Here is a 6,000-nt window from a genome sequence, read left to right on the forward strand (position 1 = left end):
TTAGATTTCATTAAATTTACCGTTGGAAAAGTAGATTCACAAACCCAAGTTGGTCCAAACAGAAAATTACCAAAAGCTGAATGAAGTATCAGTTCTTAAATTTAAATTTTAATTAAAACTAGGTAAAATAAAAAATTTGGTTCCTCAGTTGCACCAGCGGCATTTCAAGTGCTCGGTGGTCACCATTTTGGCAGATTCAGGTGCTTAGCATTATTACGAATCTTGTAGCAACCCTGCATTGTAGTTTGTATTATATCATATGCAGAAAGAGGCTCTGAGAGTATAACCAACCAGCCAGGTTTGCCCAGGGCTGAGAGATTTACTGGGATTGAGGGGTTTCCTGGGATGCTGGACTTTGCGGATTTAAAAATCAGAAATTGGGACCTTTGTCCTCCACAATATCAAATGCACAGAAGTACTTGCAAAAGAGTAGCCCGAAACCATCATTTAAAAATAAAACTGGATGTTTTTACTAAAAAAAGTAAAATGCAGTGATTTCAAGTATTAGGGCATGAGAGCAGTTTTGTCAATGGAGCCCTGGTGGTGCGCTGGTTAAGAACTCAGGCTGCTAACCAAAAGGTCAGCAGTTTGAATGCACCAGCCTCTCCTTGGAAACCCTAGGGTGCCCTTCTCCTCTGTCATGTACGGTCACTATGAGTCGGAATCAACTCGACGGCAACGGGTTTGGTTTTTGTTTTGATATGACGTCAATAAAGGTGACCTGGAGGTACAGTGGTTAAAGCACTCGGCTACTAACTGATAGGTCAGTGGTTCAAACTCACCAGCCGCTCCATGGGAGAAAGATGTGGCAGTCTGCTTCCATAAAGATTACAGCCTTGGACAGCCTATGGGGCATTTCTACTCTATCCTATAGGGTCGCTATGAGTTGGAATCGACTCAACAGCAATGGTTATGACATCAATACATTTATTAACAGACACTGGATCCTTAAACCAGACATAATTTATTTATGGGAAAATGATACTTTTTCTTATAAATTCCTTTTAAGGTAAGTTAAACAGCAAGAATTGTTAAATGGAAAAAGGTTAAAATTGTATTTTAAGTTATAAATCATATAAAACATATTTGGATGAAATTTTTAATACAATCTTAAATAACAATAAATAAAATACTTTAAAAGTTTAATCACTTTTAAATGCCATACCATGCACAAATGGTGATAGAATTAAGAAAATTTCCAAGGGAATTCAATAAAGCAGCTTGCCAGTCACAAAAGGTTGAGATACATTGTCATAGTGGTCAAGGCTGTGGCTGATGGATTATGAGTCCAGGTCCTGCCTGTTAGTTGTTTGACATTTACAAGTTCCTCAACCTCTCTCTACCTGTCTCCTCCTCTGTAAAAGAGGAATAAGAATAATGTCTAGGTTTGTTCTAAGGATTCAATAAGTAACTGATTCTTTCTTTGCTCTGAACATAAAAGTTTCCACTGAGCCTTTCTACCTTCACCTACATGCATAACATAAACTTGTAAAATATACACTGGAGCCTATTCATTACGCAATATTTGTACCTACTCTGTGTTACTTACATTTATCCACATTGCATTCATCATTTTATAGTGTTGCCTGCTTTAAACTAAAAGCCCTGGAAAGAGCAGGAGCAGGGCTGCTGGGTTACCCACTGCTTGATTCCAGAATGTGCCTTCCATGAAGACGACCTCTGTGTTTGACACTGAAGATAATGGGGGCTATATAGGAGTCCCCACCACTCGTCTGTCAGTTTGTTGTACTGTGGTGACTTGTGTGTTGCTGTGATGCTGGAAGCTATGCCACCAGTATTTCAAATACTGGCAGGGTCACCCATGGTGGACAAGTTTTGGTAGAGCTTCCAGACAGACAGACTAGGAAGAAGAACCTGACGGTCTACTTCTAAAAAAAATTGGCCAGTGAAAATCATGAATAGCAGCAGAACACTGTCTGATACAGTGCTGGAAGATGAGCCCCTCGGGATGGAAGGCACTTAAAATACGACTGGGAAGAGCTACCTCTTCAAAGTAGAGTCAACCTTAATGATGTGGATAGAGTAAAGCTTTTGAGACCTTCGTTTGCTGATGTGTCATGATACAAAATGAGAAGAAACAACTGTAAACATCCATTCATAATTGGAACATGGAATGTACAAAATATGAATCTAGGAAAATTGGAAGTTGTAAAAAATGAAATAGAATGCTTGAAGATAGATATCCTAGGCGTTAGAGAGCTGAAATGGACTAGTATTGGCCATTTTGAATCAGACAATCATACGGTTTACTATGCCGGTAACGACAAACTGAAAAGGAACAGAGTCACATTCATCGTCAAAAGGAACATTTCAAGATCTATCCTGAAGTACAACGCTGTCAGTGATAGGATAATATCCATACGCCTACAAGGAAGACCAGTTAATACGACTATTATTCAAATTTACCCACCAACCACTAAGGCCAAATATGAGGAAATTGAAGATATTTACCAATTTCTGCAGTCTGAAATTGATAAAACAAGCAATCAAGATGCATTGATAATTATTGGTGCTTGGAATGTGAAAGCTGGAAACAAAGAAAAGGATGAGTAGTTGGAAAATATGACCTTGGTGACAGCAGTGATGCTGGAGATCGCGTGATAGAATTTTGCAAGACCAACAACTTATTCATTGGAAATACCTTTTTCCAACAACGTAAACGGTGTCCTCACTAGATGGAATACACAGGAATCAAACTGACTACATCTGTGGAAAGAGACGGTGGAGAAGCTGAATATGATCAGTCAGAACAAGGCCAGAGGCTGACTGCAGAACAAACCATCAGTTGCTCATATGCAAGTTCAAGTTGAAGCTGAAGAAAATTAGAACAAGTCCACGAGAGCCAAAATATGACCTTGAGTATCCTACCTGAATTTAGAAATCATCTCAAGAATAGATTTGACACGCTGAATACTAATGACCGAAGACCAGGTGAGTTGTGGGATGACATCAAGGACATCATACGTGAAGAAAGCAAGAGGCCATTAGAAAGATAGGAAAGAAAGAAAAGACCAAAATGAATGTCAGGAGAGACTCTGAAACTTGCTCTTGAATGTAGAATAGCTAAAGCGAAGGGAAGAAATGATGAAGTAAAAGAGCTGAACAGAAGACTTCAAAGGGCTGCTCGAGAAGACAAAGTAGAGTATTATAATGAAATATGCAAAGACCTGGAGTTAGAAAACCAAAATGGAAGAACATGCTCGGCATTTCTCAGGCTGAAGGAAATGAAGAAAAAATTCAAGCCTCGAGTTGCAATATTGAAGGATTGTATGAGCAAAATATTGAATGATGCAGAAATCAATAAAAAAAGATGGAAGGAATACACAGAGTCACTGTACCAAAAAGAATTGGTCTATGTTTGGTCATTTCAGGAGGTAGCATATGATCAAGAACCAACGGTACTGAAGAAGTCCAAGCTGCGCTGAAGGCATTGGCGAAAAACAAGACTCCAGGAATTGACAGAATACCGATTGAGATGTTTCAAGAAACAGATGCAACGCTGGAGGCACCCACTCATCTATGCCAAGAAATCTGGAAAGCAGCTACCTGGCCAACTGATAACGAAGAGATCCATATTTGTACCCATTCCAAAGGTGATCCAACAGAACGCGGAAATTATTGAACAATATCATTAATATCACACACAACTAAATTTTTGCTGAAGATATTTCAAAAACGGTTCTAGCAGTACATCAACAGGGAACTGCCAGAAGTTCAAGCCGGATTCAGAAGAGGACATGGAATGAGAGATATCTTTGCCGATGTCAGATGCATCTTGGCTGAAAGCAGAGAATACCAGAAAGATGTTTACCTGTGTTTTATTGACCATGCAAAGGCATTCAACTGTGTGGATCACAACAAGTTATGGATAACATTGCAAAGAATGGTGTAAAAACAGCGTGGGGGCAGTGTCTGACCTCCTCCAACCCCACAAGGGGGAAGGAGAACCAAGATCAACAGCGCAAGGCTGACTCCCTTGAGATGCAGACCAGACAAGCCTCCTCTCTCTGCCATCTTTACTATTTCTGACACCAGCCGTCCCTCGCACAGCACTCTCTACTTCACCACTGGATTCGATAAATCATTGCAGTGGCTACACAGAACTCACAGACAATACTCACGATTATGGGGATATTAGGAAAGTAACAGTTACAATTCAGGCTCAGGAATGCTCAGAATAAAGTTCTTCCATTAGGACAGCCTCTCCCCAGCTGTGCTCACAGGCACGCCTCTCCCTGGCCCTTGGCCTCTGCCCAAAGACTCAGCTTTTTCTCTCTGTGGGCTGGGAAGCCCACCAGACTGTCTCCTGCTGCTGGGTCTTTCCTGTCACCACCTCTCACTGTCTTCAAGTTTACAGCTCACTCTCTGTCTCCCACGTCCAGGAGCTTCTCAGCGCAGTGATCCCAGGTCCAAAGGACATGCTGGCTCCTGGCTGTTCTTCCTTGGTAGTGCTGGCATTCTCCTCTCTGCTCTGGAATTGACTGTTTTAAGGAAAAACTGACTAATTCCCTTGGTGGGCCACATTACTCTATCACACAGTTCTGTCCAATCACCTGGGTGGGAGTTAGAAGTCCATGGCTAAAAAGGCCATGCAAAAGTAATCAATTGCAATGCAAATGGTATTTCCAGAACACTTAATTGTGCTCATGTGGAACCTGTACATAGACCAAAATGCAGTCATTCAAACAGAACAGGAGGATACTGCATGGTTTAAAATCAGGAAAGGTGTACGTCAGGATTGTATCCTTTCACTATACTTATTCAACCTGTATGCTGAGCAAATAATCTGAGAAGTTGGACTACATGAAGAAGAATGCAGCAACAGGATTGAAGGAAGACTCATTAACAGCCTGCAATATGCAGATGACACAGCCTTGTTTGCTGAAAGTGAAGAGGAAGCACTTACTGATAAGATCAAAGACTACAGCCTTCAGTATGGATTACACCTCAACATAAAGAAAAGGATCCTCACAACTGGACCAATAAGAAACATCATAATAAACGGAAAAAATATTGATGTTGTGAAGGATTTCATTTTACTTTGATCCTCAATGAATGCCCATGGAAGCAGCAGTCAAGAAATCAAAAAGATGTCTTGCAGTGGCAAATCTGCTGCAAAAGACCTCTTTAAAGTGTTAAAAAGCAAAGCTGTAGCTTTGAGGACTAAGGTATACCTGACCCACATATTTCCAGTTGCCTCATATGCATGCAAAAGCTGGACAATGAATAAGGAAGATCAGAGAAGAATTGATGCCTTTGAATTATGGTGTTGATGAAGAATATGGACTGCCAGTAGAATGAAAAAGTCTGTCTTGGAAGAAGTACAGCCAGAATGCTCCTTAGAAGGGAGCTTGTCGAGACTGTTTCATGTACTTTGGATGTGTTATCAGGAGGGAACAGGAAGGACATCCCAAGCGTGGTAAAGTAGAGGGTCCGTGAAAAAGAAGAAGACCCTCAATGAGATGGATTGACACAGTGGCTGCAACAATGGGCTCAAACATACCAACTGTCTTAGTCATCTAGTGCTGCTATAACAGAAATACCACAAGTGGACGGCTTTAACAAAGAGAGTTTATTCTCTCACAGTCCAGTAGGCTACAAGTCCAAATTCAGGGCGTCAGCTCCAGGAGAAGGCTCTCTCTCACTCTGTCGGCTCTGGAGTAAGGTCCTTGTGATGCATCAGTCTTCGCTTGGTCTGGGAGCATCTCAACGCAGGAACCTCTGGTCCAAAGGATGCGCTCTGCTCCTGGCACTGCCTTCTTGGTGGTGTGAGGTTCCCATGCGTCTCTGCTCACTTCTCTCTTTTATATCTCAAAAGAGATTGCATTAAGACACTATCTAATCTTGTCAGCCTCATCAGTATAACCTCATCACAAGTGATAGAATTTACAACACATAAGGAGATCACATATAATCTCATCATAGTGATAGAGTTTACAACACATAAGGAAATCACATCAGATTACACAATCATACAAC

General features: G+C 41.1%; 1 protein-coding gene across 1 annotated transcript in view; it reads right to left on the reverse strand.

The window, feature by feature from the left end:
- CATSPERB (cation channel sperm associated auxiliary subunit beta) overlaps nucleotides 1–6,000 on the reverse strand; it is a 157,398-nt gene that overhangs the window by 1,409 nt on the left and 149,989 nt on the right. The window lies entirely within an intron of this gene.

This window comes from Trichechus manatus, unplaced genomic scaffold, assembly GCF_000243295.1.
Source record: "Trichechus manatus latirostris isolate Lorelei unplaced genomic scaffold, TriManLat1.0 scaffold00045, whole genome shotgun sequence".
Taxonomy (NCBI): Eukaryota; Metazoa; Chordata; class Mammalia; order Sirenia; family Trichechidae; genus Trichechus; species Trichechus manatus.